The sequence below is a fragment of the Carassius carassius genome, chromosome 31 (genome assembly GCF_963082965.1).
Source record: "Carassius carassius chromosome 31, fCarCar2.1, whole genome shotgun sequence".
NCBI lineage: Eukaryota > Metazoa > Chordata > Actinopteri > Cypriniformes > Cyprinidae > Carassius > Carassius carassius.
The window spans coordinates 14,889,146-14,915,803 of record NC_081785.1 but is presented as its reverse complement, the minus strand read 5'-3'; the positions used below and the strand labels follow the sequence as shown (position 1 = coordinate 14,915,803).

General features: G+C 36.8%; 1 pseudogene; it reads right to left on the bottom strand.

Moving 5' to 3' along the window:
* Positions 1-203: 203 nt before the first annotated feature.
* LOC132111923 (lipid droplet-associated hydrolase-like) overlaps positions 204-26,658 on the bottom strand; it is a 47,485-nt pseudogene continuing 21,030 nt past the window's right edge.

The following is a 26,658-nucleotide window of genomic DNA, read 5'->3' as shown; positions in this document are numbered from 1 at the left end:
GCCTGCGCTGTTGTACATGGACCGTCCGCACAGACACAAAAACTGGTGTGCACGTGGACGCTTATGATGAAAACTGCACCACACACAGTGTACAGACCGTTGTGGAATGCGGATGGCTAAATTAAGCAGTTTTTAGCACGTTACAATGTATTTGCTAAGGCCTTGCTAGCAGTTGTTATCACGTTGCTATGCAAGTCAAAAGTTTAGTCACCAGAACAGTATACATTGATCAGGCTGATGGTGGCTGGGATGATGGAGGTGTCCACAGCATAGAACTTCCTCAGCGCTAGATGCACTATTCTGACCTTCAGCCTCTCTGGAAGGAGGGACAGCAAGAAGATAGGCAAATAGAAGGTGTACCGCAGCCGGCAGAGCACAGGGGTTATGACCTTACCATGAGGTCATGTGCTCAATCATGGGGCCTTCACAACCTGAGGATGAAAAGTACAGATGGAGATTTTTTAGATTATTGTAGGTCAGGAAAACTGTGCTTTCCCTAGACCCATCTTCTTTTGGTCAAAGTAGTTGACACCTTGGTTAAGTAACTGACACTTAGAAAAACAAGACCAGCAGAACAAAATGTTACTTACTAAGATGCAACGCATAATATTTATGACAGCATTGAGAGCACTTTTAATCATAACAAATTACATTTTTTAATTTCAGTGCTTAAGAGTTATCAAACTATGAAAAATGACATGCCTGTGCTTTCACTATATTATGAAATCAATAGGAGAGGCAAGGGAAGGAGGGAACCGAGGAGAGAGAGAGACTTCCAGAAACAGGAAACACCTGCCTCTGTTTGGCCATTGAGTAGAAGGCAGCTAGACACATTCAATGAGTAAGACAGAGTGGATGTGCTTCATCTGTCTCTACAATCCTTTGCAGTTGCAGCCAAGTATTTTTCAATGAAACTAAACAGTGCAATATCTTCAATTCTCTTGTGTAAAATATGTGATAGCCAGCACAATTCTTTTCAGCAGTGCCAAATGCAATCTATTCAGCTTCAAACCACTAAACTTCAAACTCAGCTAGTTTGAATCCAAATCCTGAAAAGAGAGCTGGTTTCATCACACCCCGGCAATAGGCGATCAGGCAAAGTTCTGCTGCCGCTGAATTTATCATCTGAATGGGCCTTAAGGAACTGAAAAAACATCTATTGCTGTCAGTGGAAAAGACATCAAAATCCAAATGGATGAGAGACTCACAATCCAGAGTAACTCAGGCGTAACAATTACAATACAAACCACCAAATGAGTGGAAATCAAATTAGTTGCTCAGTCCACGTGTGTGAAGAAATAATCTATTCGAAGTACTCAACTAAAAAATACATTTTCTGGAGTAATGTGAATGGTGCTTGAGGAGTAAAACCTGCCACCATGATGCTAGGCATTCTGGGTGGTTACCAAGACTCTACTATGCAGGTGTTCTGAACAATTGTTTGCACATTCCAATGGGGGACATTGCAAACATCCATTAAGTCTGCATTCTTTCGCTTTCGTTTGTGAACATTCCTATTTCATCCCTCTTCATAGATTTTAATTAATCGTAAAAAGTTCATGTTAAAAATTTTACTTTCATTTCTGGCAAAAAAAATTAGTAACTTCTGTAATTAAAGATGTAATCAGTCTGTTTTCAAGCAGTTATCATTTAAACATAAAAAACATGATACCTCTCAATAATTTGAGTAAATATAGGCTACAATTTATTAGGAGTAATATGTATTCCCCATGCATGAATAAAATAAAGTTGAATCCAAGGAGCTCTAAAAAAAAATGTTAGAGTCGACTGATGAATACAGCCAAGGAAAACGTGATGACTGGAAAAGCACATTGCAGGAAAAGAAAGTGGAAAATAACACAGGGAAGACAAATAAATGAATCCTACCTATTTAAAGATCAAATTTTTGGTCAGGTGACAAGAAAAGTTACTTTAGGAAAATTATTATTTTAGTTATTGTACTTAAGACTGGTATAGCACGTGTGCATCATGTTCTGGAAATAAACCGTTATAATCAATCATGATTTTGCCGAGATCTATCAAGATGTCATGGCAACCTTTGTAGTGCAAGTTAAATATGAATAATACTTAGATATTACGTATAATTTGGTAGTAAAATAATGTGTTCCACATTTTATTGGTGCAAAGATGAGCATGTTTATTTAGTACAAAATTTGCAATTGTTTTTTATCACTTAATTAGAATTATCGTCTTATGTTATAGAAACTACTGAACAGACATTTAGAAGTTTATTTTAAGTATTGAAAATCGAAATAAAGCTGTGTTTCATTACCCAGTAGGTAATGGAAACTTCTATAAACACATGTGGTATTCATGCCTTGGGGCAAATACATGAAATATGTTGTGTAAGTAGACAAGTGGTCAAGTGCAAAGACCACAAGTGTAAGGATTTGGACATTAGGTTGCACACGGACACTTCTGATGACGAAAACTGCATCATGCAGACAGTGCATGGACAGTTGTGAATGCGGACTGCCCAAATATGTTTGAGGCTTCAGCAGTTGCTAGCACATTACTATGTGTTTGATAAGGCATTCCAAACATTTGTTAGCACATTGCCATGCAAATGACATTTGCAAAGACCCACTCCCCTTAGTTATTATTGCAACAACAGACAAGCCATGGCGCTCTCACGCCACACATCATGTTCTCACACAGTGAAAAAGACAATGTGGAACAAAGTGGACCCTGACAACACACCAACAGACAAGACAGAGCAGGTTACTTTTAGTATGAAAAGTCTCAACTTCCAAATTCTGTAATTTAAAAAAAGAAATTCAAACAATAAATACCATTTTGTGGCTCTTTAATGTGTTGTGACAGTTAAAGGGGCACAAGAACCAATCATCTCTTCCTTTTTATTACTACTATTTATAATGTGAAATAAACATGAATTGACATCCGAAGGTATGTAGTTCAACCTCAGAAAGACGTCAATACACACCATTTTTCAAGTTCAAGTTCACCAACATAAATACAACTCTCCTGTCTGGTTTATTTGTTGGACAAAATGACAGATTCTGCTTTATGATTGGTCCTATCGCCTATAAATCAAACTCTCTATGAACGTTGCTAAGGTGCTCTGTTCTTGAGAAGTTTCTAAGGTGTTTTGGATGATTTCCAGGGTGCAGCTACACAGTTGCTAAAGTGTACTAAATCAGTGGTTCTCAAACCTGTTTCTAGGGTGTTCTAAGTGGATGTTAGCACATTGCTATGCAGTTGCTAAAGTGTTCCAAGTATGAATAATAGTAATAGCAGTATTAATAGTGGCCACTTATAAATCTAAGTCCACATAAGGCTCAAGGAAGCACCCAACCCTCTCACGTAATACTTTTCATCTGTTATTGCACTGCTCATCCTGACGCCCATCATTTGTCAGACAAAGAGAGAGAGAGTGGAAAATATCCAGTGAAAGAGAGAGGGAAAGGTGAAGAAGAGGGAGTATATGCAGAGCAGGTGATCTTTGATGTGCAAGTAGTGCTTTTGACAAGAAGCAGTGCCTCTTCCTGGAGGACACAGAACAACCTGACAGAGTTTCTGGGAGTGGCTCTTTAATCAGAGAGACAGAGGACCAGTCTCTCTCTCTCTCTCTCTCTCACACACACACACACACACACACACACACGTCTACTTCTAGAGGGTTCCTTCTATGGTACTGCCGATGTCAGGAAGGGGGAAGGAGTTCTCTGCATCTGGAGAAGGGGCGAAGAGAGTTTAAACATCACAATCTGACTTCCACGGATCTGAGATGTGAGGGTGCGATCTGATACTGGAGGAATGTTAATGATGCACAGATCTACTGGCGCTTCAGACAGCATGATGGATCATACGGCAGTCCAGACCACATCTCTTTCAACTCAACCACTTACAGTGAGTATCTCAATGGAAATGTGTTGCAAGGGCCGCCTCTACTAACATCAGCACCGCTCCATGCCTTCGAACATAGCCTTGCGGCCAGGCTACCAACTGGAATAGACACGATAGAGGAGAGGTGAGAGGAGATGAACACTGCTGCAAGTGTGTTAAAATCAATAGTGCCCTGTCACTGCTATCCTTAAATGCCAACTGGCTTTTTGTGAAAAGACTGGTCAGTCAGACTGGTCAGACCTCACAGGTCTGGGAGGAAAGCATAAGGGAAATACCAAGTCACTTTCATTTAGAAAAATGAACACACCAGGTCAAGCCAGGATGCAAGGCCACCATGACCCTTACTCTCCTCCAGGTCAAGGGAAACCGCTGCCCTTCATGTCCCACACTGAATGATAACAAATAATGACCCTGTAAGTGTTTTCTCAACCGTGTGACTGCATGTCCAATGGGCTGGACAGTGCGTAGTCATGTCTGGGAGCTTTAAAATCTGGAGATGTTGTGAGGGTAATCTGAGCCAGGGTTATGTGCTGTAATGTTTATGCTTGTGTTTGGCTCATGCTGTGACTGTAACAAGGTTTTATTTGAGTGAAGTATGAAATCATACTAATACTTCAGGACTGTCGTGTGACCTCTGCTCCCTGAATGGAGGCCCACCCAGAATGCTGTGACACAAACTCACCCACAAGTTAACCTACACACCCAAATTCTCATGTCCTGGAAGAGAAAGACACATTATTGTGTCAGGGGAACTTGAGTGTGCCATTACTCCACTGAGGAGAATGGCAGAAGCATTCTTCTTAGCAAGCATCTCTAAAAATGCTTTCGGCTTTCCAATAGAATCCAATAGCATCTCGTACTGATTAGTCAGTATTTTGTTTAGCATCTCTCACTTAATTGACATGTTGGTTTAACAATAGAACTTATTGTCATGAAATATGTTCCACAGAAGAAAGTAATTCATACAGGTTTAAAACAACACGAGGATGAGGAACAGAATTTTCATTTTTGGGATGACCTATTCCTTTTTGATTGCAATTAGAATAGTTCACTATCGTAAGAAACATTATCTATGAAACTAATTAAACGCAAAGCAACACTTCAGCCAACAGCTGTTAAACCAAGTTATACTGTACATCTGTGCAGACAAACATAGGAAATTACATCACCTTCCCAGGGCAAATGGCAAGATTGTTGCTGCAGGGCATAAAGCATTTCCCTCATCTAACAGTCCCATGAGCTCTACCTCAGACTGAGGTGTCAGGTGGAAAAGGTCTTTTCTACAGTATTTAAAATCTGAGCGACAGATCAATTTCTCTCTTCTGACTGTCTATTCTACAACTGGCAAATACACAATGTCACTTTATTACAACAAGCAAGTACTTCAAATGCAACAGGGAAGACTTGAGAATTGGACTCATGTCAGAGACATACAATTGAGCAACTCCATGTGCAGTCAATCAAAGTCTTCCTCTAGTTTTAGGGAGGTTTTCCAATCTACCTCATGCTGCTCCTGGTCTGAGGCTGAAATCTGCAAACAGTCTCCTCCAGAAGTGCACTAAAGAAACCCCTACCATCATTTAAACTGACTGGTCTCTTCCATTCCAAAATAAATATCTAGAGCCAATAGTAACAGTTCCTGATTATCACACATTATATGTTACCAGGCCTAATCGCCAGGTTGGCTTCTTGGCAGCCTGCAATCTGGGACAAAAAAGGAAATCTTTTTCTCCTTTGTGCATGTTTGCTCTGAGCCATGCCATATCTGTCTACATCGTACAGGGATTTAACCAGCCATAATTTGAAAAGAACAGATTCAGAGTTTACAAAATGTCTAGATGGTTGGCAATGTTTTAATGACCTGGAATGAAACATTTTTCACATCTTATGAAAGAGGATCTTAGAATCGATGAGTGGAATTGGGACCAAAAAAAGACCAGCTTTTTTCCTGAAGTTCCTAAACTAAACCACTAAAAGTGGTCTGGACGTGGATTGTCTCCAAAAGTATCAGAACATATTTTTATCGCACTGCAAAAAGTGGTACATAATTGTACTGGCCCCATTAATGAAGCTAAAATCCATTCTTCTTTGTCAGGAGAAAAGCATGCCCCTCTAGTGAGAGGAAATACTAAATAAATAAAAAAAAAGGTTGAAAAAGGAAAAGAAAAAGATGTCTGGGTAGAGGACCCCTAAGGAAGAAAGAAAATCAAGGTTCTTTTCCATGTTAATTTCCTGACCTTTTACACAGCAAGGAAAAGGTATTATGCTGCTGATTGGCAGTGTCTCACTCTGCTTTCAAACATTACATAGTTTCATGCAGTGACCATGTTTTGGCAGCATGTCCTGTTATGGCAAAGTTGCAAATCGCTGTGGTGGTCTGCAGGGGTTATGCAGACAGCAGTACTGTAGCCTTTAAACTGTACTCTCTATAGAAAACACTATTAAAGGGATAGTTCACCCAAAAATAAAAATTCTGTCATTAATTACTCACCCTCTTGTTGTTCCAAACCCGTAGACCCTCATTCATCTTCAGAACACAAATTGAGATATTTTTGAAGATTTAGATATTTTTTATGAAATCCAAGAGCTTTCTGACCTTGCATAGAGAGCAAGGGATTTATCACATTCCATGCCCAGAAAGGTAGTAAGGACATCATTAAAATAGTCCACGTGATATCAGTGGTTAAACTGTAATTTCATAAAGCTCCAAGAATACTTTTTGTGCACAACGAAAACAAAAAGAACAACTTTATTCAACGTTTTCTTCTCTTCCAGTCAGTCTCTACTCTCTGAGTACCACTATGTATGCGTGAGCATTCCTCTGCTTGAAAACAAGGCACAACGCATCTGGGTTCTTCGTCAACTGCACCACACACAGTCAAAGATGAACAAGGGTGAATAATTAATGACAGAATTTTCATTTTTAGGTGTACTATCCCTTTATATTCCATTATAAAATCTAATTATATATTAATCTAACAAACTTATCTGATTTGGAATTTAAACCGAATTACAAATATTGATGTAATTTTGATTTGTAATTTTGTTTGTTTCTCTGATTTTGAACGTGGTGAAATTTGCACCTAAATATATATAAATATTTTTCCTTCAGTTTAAATTCTAAATCAGATTTAATGTTGATGTTGATTTAATGTTATTAATTGCATTTTATGTTAAATAATTTTTTTTTACTTTATAAAAATATTTTCAAATTTAAATTACACATATACAATAATATATGCAATAAAACTAAATGTATCTTATTTACAACATACATTTAAGGAAATATTCATTATAATATAATAATATAGATAATATTGTATGCATTTTTTTTAATTGAATACTGAAAAAGCATGCTAATTCATATAATATAATACAGTTTTTTTACATGGGAAAGGGAAATGGAGATTAATAATATATAAATATTGTACATAATTATTCATAAAAAAAGTGAGACCATATCCAGCAACTATAGGATGTTTGCTACATTAGCCACAAAGTAGTTCCATGGACTTTCTCATCTACTCGGTTATACCTTTAGCTCTGGGTCTTTCTTCATCATATCCAAGATGATGTACTGTAGCAACTGATGGAGTGACCATCAGCAGCAGGTTGGTGTCCAGAGGCACATGCTTTTGAAGGAAGGTCAGCTTTATTCAATCTGCCCGTTTAGCACCAAAACATCCTCCTTCTCAGTCCCAGATGCATCTTTGAAAGAAAAAGACAGAAAAACTGCATCAGACCAAACCCAATTTACATCATCACATGGTGGCCAGGACTGTTGCCAGTACTTTCATCATGACCTAGAACTAATAAATACAGCAAATAATGTAATTAGACAAAGCTGCCTAGTTTGATCGATTGTGGAGCTCCGATCAAAGCTGAATGAGAATTGTAAAGGATCCAAAAGACACATTAAATTGTTAAGCGCTCCATATAAGAAATTTTCTTTCATCATCTTGATCTTGTTCTTCATTATTTCTTTGGAAAGGAGTAAAATTACACTCTATTGAACGATAGCAGTAACTGGAGATCCCGATAATGCTTGGCAGGCTTTGATATTAATATCTTCCTACAGGTGCTGAATTTGCCAGTATGAACCAGAGAGAGGATAAGATTTAGATAGACAATGGACTGCGCAGAAACAAAGGAATGACAGAAGAAGAGAGAAGAAGCTGGACTGAGGTGGGGTGAGGCTGAGGTATTATCACTATGATGAGTTATGGAAGCAGAGCTGTTAATGATGAGACAGGGGGAGAGAGAAATAACTCATATTAGCTTCAAGACATAAACAGACAAAGTGCTCCTTCATGAGACATTTCACAATATATGGTTCCTGGAGCACACTGCATATTCTCCTCTTTCTAAAATAATAAAGACATCTCAGCTGACGTAGCTGCACATGGCTAATTACTAAGACCTGTTTTATGATGAGATGTGCTGGAATAACAAATCATAAGGGTCTCGTGGATTACTTAGAATTGGACTGTTGTTGAAAGACAAATTAATATATTTGTATAAATTGTCAGCAATACATTGAGAAAGGACACCCTCTATTTTTTTTTTTTAAATTGTGAAGTATGCAATACTGTAAAAGAGATCTGCTACTTCCACAGACCCTAACATCTATACAGAAGATAAAAACAGATTTCAAAAAGGAAAGGATGTTGGATGGGGGTGTTAGAGGGTGAGCGGGATGGATGGAGGCGCATTAGGGGGACCAAAAAGAGTGCATATGACCTTTAGGTAGAGACAAATGCAGGACAGATAAAAAGGAAGCTTAAGAGAGGAGGAACCAATGAAACCCATTCAAAAGGTTCAAAACATTAAATCATTTTTATTGCATAAAATACCGGTGGAAGTACAAGTGATAAGATAAGACAAGGTAAAAAAAAAAAAAAAATATATATATATATAAAGGCATACACATTAAGAGGGGTCTGAGAGAAAACGCAAGATTCAAAAACCTGCATGATATGTGCAATACAGCATAAAGCTGGGTTTAATGGATAGCATAGTTTAGTTGCTATGGTGCTAAAACTCCAAATTCACTGCCAAGCATCTACATATCAAGGTCACACGTTATGTGTTGTAAAAGATATAAATTAGATGAATAACATAATAAACATAAATATGCAGAGGTTTTTGACATAAGAAAAGTTTACAGAACAAATCAGCCGATGCATTGTGTTAATGTATTATGAGTACCGAGTATTTATTGAGTAATAATGATTTCTATGAGTCTGCTCTATCATATTTCTGAGAGAGCCTAAAATGTTAATTTTATACAGATAAGAAATTAATCATGTTATTATCTTATTAAGCAGATACACATTAAATCAATCAAAAGTCATTAAACTAAAAAGAAAAAGATGCATCACAGTTTCCACAAAAAGCATGAGAGATGTCTTTATTATAACTATTTATCGGTTATGACAGTTTTGGGATACTGAGTAGGACCTTAAAAGGGACCAACTCTACAGCATACACATCATTTCGGAAAAAGTATTTAAAAAATAATATTTTTTTAAAAGTACTGACAGGCGCTCAATCCAGGGCTATTTTCATTCATGAATATAAGTGAGAGATCAGACACTGAGCAATGAAGTCAGTGACCTGTGTATGCACACACATTTAGCTCTCCGCAAAACACTTCTTACCCCTCATTTCCCATTTTCCAAATCTGATCTTGATTTTTTTTCTGAAGGTTCCCACTGAAGTTTGCCTACAAAGGGGCCCTACATGTTTATCTACCAGCACAGAGGGGCACTATGAGCTCAGAGCCCAAACACCAGTGAGAGCAGTTTACACATTGAGTGGCCTCTCAGGATTACCTCATGAACATTTAAGACTATCCTACTCGTAAAACATACAAAACCCTCATCCAGCTACAATGACCTACATACAGTCACATATATAACAGCAATCTTTAACTGTGGGAAAGATGGTTAGACAAAAAAATAAATAAATTACACTTATTATATTATTTTATAACATCACAGTATAGTTATAACTATTATAACTATATAGTATATATTATAACAGTATAGTATAGCATAGAATGGTGGCTAAATAACTACATGGCTAAATTGTTTTAGATAATGTGTGCCGTTGAATTGTGCATAATAGTACCGGGATTTTATACTGAGAAACTAAATATTGTAGGGCAATTTGGACTTCATGTTGATCTTAGGCTATATAGACTTAGCCTATGGTAAGAAATCCAAAGGATATCCTTATGGATATGGAACAAGAAAAAATTCTGAGCAACCTGTAATGGGTCCAAAGAAGCATTTATGCAACATATGGCAAACACAAATTCCTCAATATAAAATAACGATCAGTTGGCAAGAGCAAGCGATGTATAGGGAGTCGGCTGTTAAGTGATTATATCCCCCCTCTCAAAAATGTGCAATAAATGTGTGGTGCATGTTTCATCCAGGGGTCAGTTTACTGAATATTAATGTCAAGAGGAACCACAACAGAGTGGTGTTACTGATTAAAAATGGGTTGAAACAGTGGGCATGTCCTTTTGCTTTTGTAAGTATGCTCAGAGAATCAAAAAAAAAAAGAAGAAAAAAAACGTTTATTTGAAACACATGAGAAGGCTATTTGCATGTAAAGTACGTGCATATATGCTTAAAGGAATGGTTCAGCCAGAAATGAAAATGTATTCACGCTCAGGCCATCCAAGATGTAGATGAGTTTGTGTCTTGATCGGAACAGATTTGGAGAAATGTAGCATTTGCTCTAAATCCTTTCCAGTGATTCTGTGCCATTAGAATGAAGGTATGAACAGAAGGTATAAGAATTATTTTTGACATTTTTGTCTTTTTTATGATAGGACAGACAGGAAGCAAAGTGGGACAGAGAGAGGATCGTGAAAGGGCCGCGAGCCAGGACTCGAACTCGGGACCCCTGAAGAGCAGCAACGCTATATGTTTGCACACTACCCATGAGGACTTTGGCACTGACATGTCACTGGATTTTGATGTGAGTTGACATCATGGATTGGTTTTTAAATATAAAATGCTATATTGATGGACTTTTTTTTTTTTTTAGTTTTTTTTACAAACACAGCTTTTTGCTTCACAAGATATTCATATATGGACTGGAGTTGTCTGGATTACTTGTGGATTATTGTGATGTTTTTATCAACTGTTGGAACTCTCACTCTGACGGCACCCATTCACTGCTGAGGATCCATTGGTGAACAAGTGATGTAATGCTACAATTTGCCAAATCTGATCTGATGAAGAAAAAAACTCAGCTATGTCATGGATGGTATGAGGGCAAATAAACTTTAAGCAAATTTACATTTTTAGGTGAACCATTCCTTTAAGAATTAATCTACATTAGTCACTATTGCCAAATACAACCATACAACAACTAATGTAAAGGCCATATTTAGCAATCAAAATGACTAACAGTTACAAATAACCAACAATTACTGCAAAGAGGTATTAGACAAATTTTGTTTTAAATGCAATGTTACAAAGGGCTAATAGGCTTCCCACCAATGCCCATGCCTCCAATCAACAAGACAAACATGAAAACCCAAACTGACTACAACTGGTCACAAAAGATCACATCAACCAAACCACTCAGAACAATCTATTTCCCTTTTACTATACCCCAGGCAATCTTAGAAGAATGAGGGAAATTCCTTTTTATGCCTGTTTTAATAGCCTGGGTATAAATAGAGGGTAATTTAGTCATATCAGAGAAGGGAAAGTAGATTTTTAGTAGTAGCTCAACTTAACACACTCTGACAAAATGAATGAGACGTGTAGGTCTGGAGGACGGCTTGACCCAGGGCAAGGTTATTGACATTGGCAGAGTCCAAAAAGTTCCCCATGTTTGCATTTACAGATATTTTTACTGTAATCAAAAGGCATCAATCACAAATCGCCAACCACAGGAACAGTTCCTCCACAGAGATTTGGCATATTTACCCCACTACCATTTCCCCCTGCTTTTGTTTATGTTTCCAAGACACAGGGATGAAATACAATTTAATATATGCCATTAAATACGACAAGCCCTAAATTGCCAAAGGGACTGTTTGGCATTGAGAGTTTGAGATCTCATCAATGAAGTCAATGAAGTCTCTCTGTGGCTGTGCATGGACAAAATGAGGTTTCTGTAGGTTTCGAATGGCTGTGCATGCTGCTGACCGCTGGCTGACCAAGTGCTCTTTGAACAGCAGTAAATCAATGGGCAGCATTCACAAGGAAAGCAACCAGTGACTTCTGGACAAGGAAGTTGATTTGAAAACCTGAAGTTGTTTGAAGGGTCATCATAAGAAGAATCCACAAACTAGATCTGATGCCCAAGTCAGTGACGCCATTGTCTTACAAAAACAAGTGGAAGACCACCAGTTCTACAATGACTTGGTTTTTCGAAAATGAACTTAATAATACTGAATAATTAAATATTAATGTTTTCAAATGCTTTACGTTTAATTTCAGAGTTATTCAATGTAAATTTAGTTAAATAAAAAGAATTAAAATATAAATATTTTAAAATTTTAATAATATTTATATACTATTAGTGTTTATTAATTAGCGTTTATTTTTATATTTTCAGTTTTCATTTTAATTTGAGTTTTAATTTAGTCATAGTTTTTGAATCACTATTTTAATTAAATTTTTTTGTAGTTTTAATTATGTATTTATTTACATTTGGTAATTTTAGTTCAAACAATTCAAACTGCATATTACTTCATTCATTTCTGTGTCACTAGTGTCTACAAACAAAAAAGCAAAATAAATAGTTTCTTGAACACACCCCCTGTCTGCCATTGGGCAACCAGACAGATCGTTCCGCCCTCAAGCCATGCCATTGGTTGAGCCAACATTGCCTTTTCAGCCTGTAAAACCTAAATGAAAGCATCTAAATAATTACTAAAATAAACTATACAAACTATAAACTATCAGTTAAACCATATATTTTACATAACCTTCATTAAAAGAATCTGCACATGCCTGCATGACAAAAAACAAAAGCTTTCTAGGATATCTTTAATAGGTTTTAGTTGATTAGAGTCCTCAGGAGTGAGAAGCAATACAAGCAGCTATTTCCTCAGACAGGGGCATCTGCGAACCAAATGGCAGAACATGATGAGGGATGGATCATTGAGATGAACAAGACAATGTGCCGTGGAAAGAAAAGTCCAGCATATTTGATACTGCCCTGCTTAAGACAGCCATTGATGTTAATCAAGAATGTCACTCAAACAGCGAGATTGGGGAAATGAAATATAACTTTTAATTGCATCCCCTCTTTCATCTGTGCTGGCTTGGCAAACACTTGGCTCTTCTTGTCATCTCTTGGAACAATTGAATCCGCTGCTGAGTTTTGACTTTTAATCATCCAGCTCGTGATTGCACAACATGATATGAACAGCAATGGATGTCATCGTCTGTTTTGTGAGCCAGAGATCAGCTGTCTGTCACTGAATACTTTAAGACTGTGATTCTGGTAAAAGCATTCCATGTGTTCACAATAAAAAAGCAATTGTTTGATACTTAAAATAATCTATACTGGATGAGCTAAAAGATCATTTAAGATTTCTGAAAATTTCAGATGTTCTTCCGGAAGTTTTGTTCTGCCAGAACTACTGATTTGATTATTGTCATTCCTGGTGATCAGGTGGCAAATATACCACAATATGACATACTGATGAGAAATGCAAGCTTGTTTGTCCAGACAGTAGACCTGGTGTGTCCAGCATTCACTTAGACTGTCCAATCCATCAATCAAGAAATACTGTTTTTGGAGATCCCAGCCATCTGCGTGTAGTTTGTCTTACAGGTGAGGGCTTGGTAAGGTCTTTCCCCATGTAACAAGCTCAATAAAAATGTCCGTACTGCTTTATAGATAACCATGCTGGACTTTCATATACTGGTTCAGGTAGTGGAGGGAGACACGGCTTGGCATCCTGCAGTCTGCCAGACACTCAAACCAGCGTATCAGTCAGGACAGAATTTGGCTGTGCCTTAAACTGTCAGTCGGTGACTTCACAGTCAGCATTTCTGTATGAAGGTACAATACTTCCTAAATAAATTAGTTTGAGAGAGTCTTTCATGTCTCTCATCATAATGTGTAATGATTTAAAACAAATTCAAGTGAATTTTAACGATAACTCAGACTGGGTAAATATAAATCAGAACACAAAAATAAATACAAATAAATACATCATATATATGGATATAAGGACCTAAAACATAAACTGATAAATCAAAACTGATAAATCAATAATAATAAATACAATCAATTAATATATTACATAAAAATGATTAATTATTAATAATAGTCTAATAATAATAAATATTCTTAATAATTAAAAACAATTATTATTAATAATAATGAAAATAGTAATAATATCTTGAATGGTAAATAAAGTGGAAAACCATCGACCATCAATTATTCCTCTGAATAACCAAAGTCACTTCATTATCTGCTGCCATCTACTGACTCATTTATAACAGTGGTAATGACATCATGCTGAGTCAGAGGATAGCAAACAGACAGCGGTTTCTGCAGATGGACTATATGCTGTCTCAATAGGTTACGCATGATCACTTTTACACCTTCAGAAGGACTGTACTGTATGCTTGATTTTATGTACCTGTTAGTAATGGTATAGCTGAAGTGGTCAAATCTGGATAGTTAGAAAGCAGGTATCCACAAGTACTTTTGGATGTGTAGTTTATGTAAACAGGGAAAATGTCCCACCTCCAATTATATCATATGTTTCTAGAGCCATACAATGTCCAGCATGGCTCACAGCCCACATCTGGAGTATCTCCAGATGAACGTCTGATACACTGTCCACATGTTTGCCTTGTAGACACCCACCACCCCTGGGTGGTCTGTGTAAAGGTGGAAACTTAATTTAGCAAAATTTTTATATTTTCACTTCAATATAATGATTGTGAGACATGGTGTTCTTTGTTTAGATAAGAACAGACGTCTCTTTCCCGGTCTGCTGACGTAGCTCTGCTGGTCTTCACAGATGAGGTTAACTACGAGTAAGGGGAGATAAGGAGATAAATGGCACCTCTGATACGCAGCTGCCTTCACTAGAGAACAATGGGCACTCTGTGTGGTCACAGGGAATTCACTCTCTCACTCCAAACAGTATCGACGGGCCACAGCCTCACAGGTGGATTACTTTACCAAAATTGTTGTGTGTGTCTGTGAGGTGAGAGTACACATAAACATTGTGATTGGTCTACCGCGTTCAGCGTGTGTTGGAAACCATACGTCCACAGTCATAGTTCTGTATTTTGAATGCTCGATAGAAAATATAAACATCTATTATTTATCATACTCAAGGCATGTCGTAAATTGTGTGCAAATGGTTTTTATAGTGTTGATTATGTTAATAATTTTGAGGCTGAGAAATGAATGTATTGAACATGACACAATAGACTTTATTGGTGAAGCAAGTACATCAAGCAAGTCCATCTCCACCGTCCATCTCAGTTTTCACAGCAGGGGCAGTGTTCGCTGAGATACGCTGCACTGATATGAGCAACAAGGGCCAACAGCAGCCCTTACGAGCTCTTTTCAAATTGATTAAATCCATTTGTATGTTGTTATTCATGCTGAGGGTTCCCAAATCTCTTTCAGATGGGACTTGACATGCTCAAAGTCCAAACTGCTTCAAACCAGTGTTATTAGAAATGGCAGGTTTTTCCCAACCAGTCACCACAATAAAGTCACAGGCTCTCTCGCTCTAAAGGCACATGGAATCAAAGAATGCTCTGTCACACATGGGCCCACGGATAGATTTCATCTATAGGGGCAGGGGATGTGGAAGAGAAGACAAGTGCTCTACAGCTTTAAACACTGCTCCACATTTGATCAAGTCGATAATTACACCCTCTTTCCAGTTTTTCTGCTCCAGTGCTACACAAAACAAAAAAAAAAGCAATAAAACCACAGCAAATCAGAAGTTGTTCGAAGTTGAATTTTCACTATGTGGGACGTGTTGCTAGACCAATGAGATTTCACTATGGGCATGATTACTCTGCTCAGAGAAACCAAGCAACCAACAAAATGCCTTATTTCTTGACATGACGCAGTTGTGAAGAACAGAAACGGAAATTTGAGGGAAAACCCTGTCATCATTTACTCACCGTTCATGTCGTTCAATACAGTAAAAGTGGATGGAGCTGTGAAACTCCACAAAAACATTTTAGAAACATGATAAAAGCATTCAATATAACGTATTAATTCTGAAACAGCTGTTACAGCTTGTGAGGAAGAGACCAAAATGTAAGTTTAAACAATTTACTGGTGGTCACCAATTACTCTCATTAGGGATGCACTAATATTAAAATTCAGGCTGATATGGACACCGTTATGTTATGACAGATAACCGATTAATGAATCTTATATTAAAATGCATTACTACTTTGTTTAAATATATTCAAAATTATAATAGTAAATAAAAATTAAACATTACAAGTCATCACATTATTATGAAAAATGGATGAAAATGGATATTCATTTTGAGATTTGCAAAAGATGACATTCAACAGTAATTAAAAATAAATAAAGAAAGAATGAGAACAAAGGTAAACTAGATGTAAAAACAGGATAATAAGCTGCTCAATTAAAAATAAAATGTCAACTTATACCAATAAATAAAAAATATTAATATTTAAATTAATAATCTAATAGCAGCTGAAGACTATAGTACAAATATATTGTGCTTCTCTTCCAAAAAATGCATCATAAGAATCGGACCAAAATTTTGGTTATACACTTTCTTGACTGCCATGGTCACTTTCAGTATGCGGAGGAAAAATAAAAAAGCTTAGAAACGTCATTATAAATTATTTCCTTTTATGTCATAAATGGTGAGTAAATAATGACAGATAATTCATTTTTGGGTGAACTCAAACTGAACTCTTTAATATTTTGTTGCGTTGCACCATGTTAGGACACTGAATAGTCTCACTTATGACTCTTTTTTTTTTCTTTTGTGTGTATTAGTAAACCTGGGAAGTATAAGATATCCTCCCCTTTGTAAATGTGTGTGTTCCATTCCTGTGTTAAACTATAACAGCCTCTATATATGGACATCACAGAGCTAAAAGTGAGACCAAACTAGTGTTTGCCTCTGTGTGGGGAGAAAGAATGCAAAGGAGGGATTCCTACCAGAAAAAGATGACAGAAGCATGAGCTATCCTCTCCTCTCCCACACGTTTTCATTTCCCCCTCTCCCCGAGTTCATAAATTCAGAGATGCTCATTGGGACATTAAACAGATACCCTGCCTGCCGTCTCTGACCCCAAGGCTGCCTGGACTATCACACCACTGACGTAGCCCTGCAGGTGCAGGATGCACTCTCACTTTGTCTCTCCCTCACACACACACACACACACACACACACCGTCCTGCTTGCTTACCAATCACACCGATTGACAAATACACAGAAGGGAAGCCACTAAATCAGCACATAAACACCAACAGGGATGTAGGTCCCTAGTGGATATCAAAATATAAAATACTGAGTTGAAAATACTGAGAAACTTGCCACTTAGAATAAGAGTATCCTTCTGGTTTAGTCTGTGGATGTTGCATTAAACTAGTGTTTTTTTGGTATTATTGATATATTATTCTAATTTTTAATTATGTATTTTTTTAGTTAAGTTTTTAGTAGTTTTTACAATTTAATTTCATTTCAGTTAACGTTTATTTTATTTAAATAAGTAACAAGAGTATTTTTTATGGTTTTAGTTAACTATAGTAACCCTGCATTAAACTGAACATTTTGGAGTTTGCTCTTTAATAGAAAATGCCTATTGACAGATTTTCTATTGACAGCAGCATTTACTAGCATTAAAGTGCAGACAAAAACAGCAATCGATTTAAAACAGGTTAAGGAGACCTGCCGTAAGAAAGGCATTAGCGAGTGCTGGAATTCGTTCATGCAGACAGTGTGTGAAGCTGTCTTTAACTTATCAGCTCCAACATGCCATGAAGCTGATCCAGTCTGCAGAGAGAGAGGAACAAGTGAAAATGCTTATTGACTTTGGCAAACAGGCAGACACAAGGGTGACTATAGCCAGATATCCTGACAGACTGCCCTCCGAGGGTTGTTTCAATCTATTCAAGAGGTATTGTAATCCAGGATAAAAGGCAGTAAGGGAGTTGTCAACCTCAGGAGGTGGAAAAGTTTGGATGGATGAGGAACATTTTAAGAATCAAAGAGAATACCAAAACAGGTATTTTTAATATAACAGTCAGTTCAACTCAATTAGCCAAGTAAATGCACCAAATGTTATGAATACCATGCTATTCAAACAAACAATGACTGCATGTTCCATAAAACAATCAAAAGTGTCATTACTCTATCGACTAAATTATGTCTATCAGCCATTGGATACTAAATTCTTTGATTTTACTTGCAAGTGTGTGTGTTGAAGGGAAGGCTAAGTATAAGTTTAGCACAGATACATTTTCACTCGACTGAGTGTTTGAGAGTTTAATTCTCCGTCAAGCAATCTGTACTTTTTCATTTCAGCTCAATGATGCACAGCGTCCTAGAAATGCATGAAAAAGCAAAAATAATAACCTCCTTGGCAACCCCATTGTAACTCCCGATCCACCTGCTCACCAAATGTTAGCAAGAGAATCATAGTTGCAGATCTTTCATTTTATATAATAGGCGGTCAGCAGAGATGGCTGGAGTGGAGATGCTCCATGCATGAGCCATTAAAACTGACATAAATATTAATTTCCATATCCAAAAAGAAAGGGGAAATCCCCTGGAAACATTTGGTGATAAAAAAAGGCCATGTTATAAGGACCACGAGTAAAGTCCACACTGATTAACTGTGAATACAATGTACCTCAACCTCAAGTGGAAACCAACATACTGACTAAAAATGGAAAGGAAAGAGGAATCTCTGTAAGATTATTATGAATTATCAAACAATGTGATACTGTGGGGTATTGGATGCAGCTGGTGGGACAAGCAGAGTTCTTTGCACAGCAGGTTCCAGTAAATCAAAACCATCTGGATATCTATCCCTGACACATCGAACATTTCTGTACTTTAAATAGGACTCATCATAAGCAATTTTACTTCTTTTAAAATGATAAAGGGCTTAACAATTTGCTTTTACAATGTAATACATAAAATATTCCTCTCGTATTTATTCGTCGTTACACATTCTCCAAGGTCAGACAAGATCACCATTAAGTCTGTTCTGTTTTAGCTGTAAACATGACAATTTGCCATCGAAAGTGGAACATTTAGATAAAAACACTTTTATATAGATAAAATATAAATAGCATGTAGGTAACGGTTTCCCTCAGAAATTGGTATAAAAGCTCTCTAAAAGCAAGATTTCAAGTAGACAGTTCCTTTTTAACTGATTAATTTCAGTGCTGTACTATTACCAAGTTATTTGTTCTCCCACTATGAAGCTTTCAAAATAGGAAACAACATGACACACAAGCTCAGCAGGGGACATACAAAATCAGCAAAAACACAGCAAACCTGCTGCCATCCAGTGGTTTAGTCAGTTAACACGGTTAGTGTGCTCCATGAACTGAGGTGATTTAGCATTTACAGGTCCTTCTCAAACAATTAGCATATTGTGTTAAAGTTCAGTATTTTCTATAATGTAATAATAAAAATTAAACTTTCATATATTTAGATTCATTGCACACCAACTGAAATATTTCAGGTCTTTTATTGTTTTAATACTGATGATTTTGGCATACAGCTCATGAAAACCCAAAATTCCTATCTCAAAAAATTAGCATATCATGAAAAGGTTCTCTAAACAAGCTATTAACCTAATCATCTGAATCAACTAATTAACTCTAAACACCTGCAAAAGATTCCTGAGGCTTTTAAAAACTCCCAGCCTGGTTCATTACTCAAAACCGCAATCATGGGTAAGACTGCCGACCTGACTGCTGTCCAGAAGGCCATCATTGACACCCTCAAGCGAGAGGGTAAGACACAGAAAGAAATTTCTGAACGAACAGGCTGTTCCCAGAGTGCTGTATCAAGGCACCTCAGTGGGAAGTCTGTGGGAAAGAAAAAGTGTGGCAAAAAACGCTGCACAATGAGAAGAGGTGACCGGACCCTGAGGAAGATTGTGGAGAAGGACCGATTCCAGACCTTAGGGGACCTGCGGAAGCAGTGGACTGAGTCTGGAGTAGAAACATCCAGAGCCACCGTGCACAGGGGTGTGCAGGAAATGGGCTACAGAGAAGCAGCACTGGACTGTTGCTCAGTGGTCCAAAGTACTTTTTTCGGATGAAAGCAAATTTTGCATGTCATTCGGAAATCAAGGTGCCAGAGTCTGGAGGAAGACTGGGGAGAAGGAAATGCCAAAATACCTGAAGTCCAGTGTCAAGTACCCACAGTCAGTGATGGTCTGGGGTGCCATGTCAGCTGCTGGTGTTGGTCCACTGTGTTTTATCAAGGGCAGGGTCAATGCAGCTAGCTATCAGGAGATTTTGGAGCACTTCATGCTTCCATCTGCTGAAAAGCTTTATGGAGATGAAGATTTCGTTTTTCAGCACGACCTGGCACCTGCTCACAGTGCCAAAACCACTGGTAAATGGTTTACTGACCATGGTATTACTGTGCTCAATTGGCCTGCCAACTCTCCTGACCTGAACCCCATAGAGAATCTGTGGGATATTGTGAAGAGAAAGTTGAGAGACGCAAGACCCAACACTCTGGATGAGCTTAAGGCTGCTATCTTAAAGCCGGTTTTCATGAGCTGTATGCCAAAATCATCAGTATTAAAACAATAAAAGACCTGAAATATTTCAGTTGGTGTGCAATGAATCTAAAATATATGAAAGCTTAATTTTTATCATTACATTATGGAAAATAATGAACTTTATCACAATATGCTAATTTTTTGAGAAGGACCTGTATGTATCACACACATATCATGTCAGCATGCCTGTGTCTAACAGGACTCAAATTTTACTTTTTTGGGAGATATATGCCTCAGCTACATGAAAAAGACAATGAACAATTGGAATTTTGAACAGTTATTATTACTATTAATGAGTAAAAATAATTTAAAAATCCAGATCTTCCAAAATTCACTTAGGGAAGTATGATTTTTTTTTTCTTACACCATGCAATAAAAAGGTTCAGTTTGTTATCATTTATACTAAGATGGTGTACTAAGACTACATAATGTTGAAAAGAAGTCTTCTGATGCCAAATCAGAATTTGTTTCCTTCTAGTCGGTGTGATCCTTTCAATAATACAACACCCTCATTTTTACAGAACAAACCCATTAAAACAGTAGCACCTGTGCTGGCCCTGGCAGATATAAGAGCCAAGGGAGCCTCTGGTAGACTGTATAGATTATTGCCGTTATCTCTGGAGAAAAGGGCACAGGTTCTACAATAACAGTGCCAGTGTATGGGCTCTCCGTTTCCCATAAAGAGTCTATTGAGCACAATGCTCAGTGACATTCAGAGCCTGGTGAAATGCGGCCCTCTTTAAGGTCATCACCTGGACTGTGTTCTCTCTGCAGGACATCTGTAGTTGGGGTACTTCGCTTCTTTTTTTCAATAGTTTATGTCAGAAAATAAATAAAAGTGCTATATGGACACTGAAATAAATTAACAGAAAGAAAGGAATGATTCTACTTTTATTCAGCAAGGACACATTCAACTGATCAACATTGACACTTTCTAATCTTAAAATAAATGCTCTTTTGAACTAAGAACTTCAAAGAATACAAAAGAAAATGTTTCACAGTTTCAACAATATTATTTTAAATAGTTATTTTAAATAGTAATATTATTTCACAAGATTAATGTATTTTTTATAATTTTTCATCTTTTGATGATGAGCATAAGAGACAAAAAAAAAAAAAAAAAAAACCCTTACCAACCCCAAACCTTTAAACGGTAATTTAAATTGTTCAAGAATAAGAAAAAAGAGACTTTGTCACCTATTTTTGGAGATGGATAAACAAAGAGGAACTTGGAGATGAGATTTCATAAGTCTGAAATTTGGTGACAACATAAAACGCTTCACTGACAGCCAAACTTGAACAAATGATGGCTGCCTGGACATGATGCCTTTCAGTAAAACAAAGCCGTCCTGGTAGCGAACATTCAAAAACAGTTGTTTTCTTCAGTGTCTGTTGTTCAGTTCAACTGGAATTGAGCCTAATTCTGTCATTTTCACATTTTCTGTAATTTTCCCTCATTTCATTTCAAACCTGTATGACTTTCTTTCTTCCATGGAACACAAAAGAATATGTTTTGAACAATTTTACTGCTTATTCTTTCCATGGGATTACAATGAATGCGACTCGACATTTCAAGCTTCAAAAAAGACCAAAAATCATCATAAAATTGGTTCACATGACTTGTGCACTTTACTCCAACAGATTCATATTGATGGAAATTTTGTTCTTTTTTGAGGCAGAGTTTTTTAGCTCACAAAATGGGCCAGATTTGTTCATGAATAGGATGTTGCACTCATGAACTGATCTCTAATAAATTATCCAAGGCCATTTTCAGTTAAATTTATTTAAATTACAATTTCTTTTTTATCTTTTTGTATGTAGCTCACACACTATCAAATGACTACAGAAGACTTTAAATATATATTGTTATATATATACTGACCTATTTTTGATGCTTTAAAATGCTTTTATTAACCCTGTAAGTTCATGCATGAATGACCAGTACATTTTTCAAAATATTTTATTGTGTGTTCCACAGAAAAGAAGTCAAACAGGTTGAAATCACATGATGGTGGGAAATTATTTTTATAAATACACTTTTATAAATTTTTGGTGAACTGATTGTGATCTCAAATGACAGAAACTAAAAGGTACAAATAAGAAAGTTGCATTTAAAGTGTCAGTTCTAACAGTCTTTATGACTAGGCATAATAATCTGAAACAATATTTTTAGTGTTTATAATTTGCTCCTCAGCTACACAGCTTTTCCATGAAGTCAGTGTGTTAGAGGCTGCTGTCAGGGGAAGAGTGGTGGCCCATAGAGACATTTTCCACTGGGGTTTTCCTCTTGATGCAGGGCCAAGTGTTAAAAAGGTAGACTCCCAACTTCTTTGAACTTTTCTTCATATCCCCTGCATCTGTTGGACTGTGTTATGTCCAATGCTTCAGATAGCTGTGACGCACTCACCCACCTGTGTACCAATCACTGCTACACAAATTTGGCTAGTTCCAATAGTTATGTTTCTTTATGCCTTGGCAACCAAAACCTAACACAGCTCAGTCTATGATATTCATTTTGTCTCAAGACAGGTTTATTTGGTGCTTGATTATGGAAGTGAAGTCATAGGCTTAGAAGCTGAGCAAAACTTTAAAAGATTTAAAGTTCATGCAAACATTGTCTGACATTCAAAATGTGACTTTCAAAAACAATATATATAAACTGCAAAATAAAAAATCAAAAAGGCTATATACATAGCAGTGCCAATGTTATTAATTTATATGGCCTATCCTCAAATGAGGATAAGAATAGAATAGAATAGAATAGAATAGAATAGAATAGAATAGAATAGAATAGAATAGATTTTGTCATTTTTTGTCATCATTTGTTGAATCCTTGAGTTGATAAGTTGAATTGTTGAGTCAGAAAGACAAGTCCTAGACTAGCATTTACTAAGAGGAGCTAAGAGGAAAATGTATTCAAACAATAATAATTTTTCATGTATTTTATTTTACTTAATGTTTTTTTTCCAAATATAATAAAATAAAATTCTGAATATAATATAAAAATATATTACAATATAGAAATCATTATTTTAAAACATACAATATATTATAATTAAGGCATTTAATGCATCTGCCCGGCTCAGGCCTCTTGCTATATGATCCTAAAATTCAAGATATGATGGCAAAAAACATGGGGGGTTGCCTTATATTTATATGAGCAAAAGCAAGTTTTGTGTTGCACTTTGGACAAAATATTGTCAGTATTGCCTGTTTTGTTCAATTACACCAACAAAAAAACAAAAATTTGAATAAATAAACAAGCTGAATGACTGAATGACTTGCTCATTTAGACAGTGACTTGCCACCACATACTGGCAGTTTTAGTTTCATATTTAGAGTATTTTATACACTCACCGGCCACTTTATTTAGGTACACCTGTTCAATTGCTTACTAACATAAATTGCTTATCAGCCAAACACATGGCAGCAACAGTGATATGGTTTTTGGTGCCAGATGGGCTGGTCTGAGTATTTCAAAAACTGTTGATCTACTGGGATTTTCACACACAGCCATCTCTGGGGTTTACAGAGAATGGTCAGAAAAAGAGAAAATATCCAGTGTGTGGCAGTTGTGTGAATGAAAATGCTTTGTTGATGTTAGAGGTCAGAGGAGAATGGGAAGACTGAGATGATAGAAAGGCAACAGTAACTCAAATAACCATTCATTACAACCAAGGTATGCAGAATACCATCTCTGAATGCACAACCCTGAAGCAGATGGGCTACAGCAGCAGAAGACCACACCAGGTGCCGCTCCTGTCAGCTAAGAACAGGAAACAGAGTCTACAATTCGCACAGGCTCATCAAAATTGGACAATAGAAGATTGGAAAAATCGTTGTCTGGTCTGATGAGTCTCAATTACTGCTGCAACATTGAGATGGTAGGGTCAGAATTTACCATAAAGAGCATGAAAGCATGGATCCATCCTGCCTTGTCTCAACAGTTCAGGCTGCTGCTGGTGGTGTAATGGTGTGGTGTGATATTTTCTTGGCACACTTTGGGCCCCTTAGTACCAACTGAGCATCACTGAAATGCCACAGCCTACCTGAGTATTGTTGCTGACCATGTCCATCCCTTTATCACTACAGTGTATCCATCTTCTGATTTCTACTTCCAACAGGATAATGCACCATGTCACAAAGCTCAAATAATTTTAGAGTCGTTTCTTGAACATGACTATGAGATGCTATCATGTCAATATGAACCAAAATCCAACACAAAGAAATAAGGCAGGTCTGAAGGCAAAAGGGGGTCCAACCCGGTACTAGCATGGTATACCTAATAAAGTGGCCAGTGAGTGTATGTGTGTGTGTCAATTATTAAATTAAATTGATGCTTAATTAATCTCACAGCATTATTTATGCAATTCTAATTGCAGTGTAAAATGTATTTATGACACAGTGTAAATATACCTAAATGCCACTTCAGATGCAGCTTCTGAAAACAACATTATGGCCACACTGTAGCCTTAAAGTTTGTGTGTAATAAATTATTTGGTGAATAAAAATGTGTCTTTCTAAAGCTACGTTTTTTGTAATTTCCAATCAATACATTTCTCATTTAATAAAACAATTAGACTACTTTAAAAACAAATGGGAGGGGGTAATTAATTAATTAAATATTGTATATTTAGACTTCTTGGCAAGTAGAAACGTGGTGCATCCTACCTGGAATGATAACGATAAGCATTTTGGGAGGGTTTGGGTCTTTGCTGGCAGCGTGCAGGTCTGTCCATATTTTAGTAGCTCTGTGATTGCACCTCTGCGGTACACATACTCTACTGAGGCATCCTCTCCAGCCACCTATTGTACTGTATGCACTCATTCATCTACACTACACTCATTTATTAGCCGGTCAGTCAGAGGAAGGTTAACATAAATAAATATTTTTAGGAAGCTAAATAGAGGGGTTTATTTATATGTGTTTATGGAATACATTAATCATTTCTTTCTTTTTGTCATGAGGGGTAAGGGGTTAACTAGTGGATTTTTTACCCCTCCACATACAGTAGAGTTTATGATTAAAAACTATTCATTTAAATATAATTAAAAACTCGGAAATGATTAGAAATCCTATTCTGTCTAAAAAAAAAATAATTAAATGTTATTACTATGATTACATGCTAGATGAAATTATCTTAAAATCAAACATTTGTCATTGTCTTTTGTCATAGCTCGCTACCTCACGATTAATTCACATTACAAGAAACAGTAACAAACAGGTGTTTCAGTATATTAAGGGTAAAACGTAATGTATAGTGTTCTTCTGAACAGGTTACATGTTTTGAACCATAACCTCAAATCTCTCTGATTTATTAAGTAAAATGTAACCCCATTCAACATTAATTTTACCCATGAGTGATATTTCATTGATTGTTGTTTACAACAGATTTGCTATGGGTCCTCATCACACATTCCAATAATAGTTTGTATCATCGGCACAACTATGTATCCCATTGCCTGCATTAGGTCATCTGTGTAAGTGTGAGAAAGAGAGAGCACAAAATGTAGATTTCCTTGAATTTTAGGGCTGGGGGAGTAAAGAAAACAAAAGATAAGAAAAAAAAAGATGATAGCATTTCCTAGTTTGATAGGAGACAGGACATATTTAGGGCTGGACAACTGGGAATGTTGTCTCAGGCCTTATGAGAAAGTGGGTCTGCTAAATACATCTTTACACATGTGCTTTAATTACGAATTCATGCAACAGCCGATCACATTATGCCACTGTCATGACATTGTATTACAAACACTCACTTTGACCTCCCAGAACTGGTCAGCTTCAGCAGATGTCCTGAATCACCACTCTGATGTGAGGACTCATATCTGCAGGTCACAATGGCCACACACACAGCAGTGCTCTACAAATACATTTACCTTTGTATGTCAAATGGAATCTTTATCTAGTTGCATGCTGTGAGCTTTCAGAAAGATGAATGCATAGTAACAGACTAACTGCCATCTGATGCATGCGTATCCAATTAGTCTCAACCGC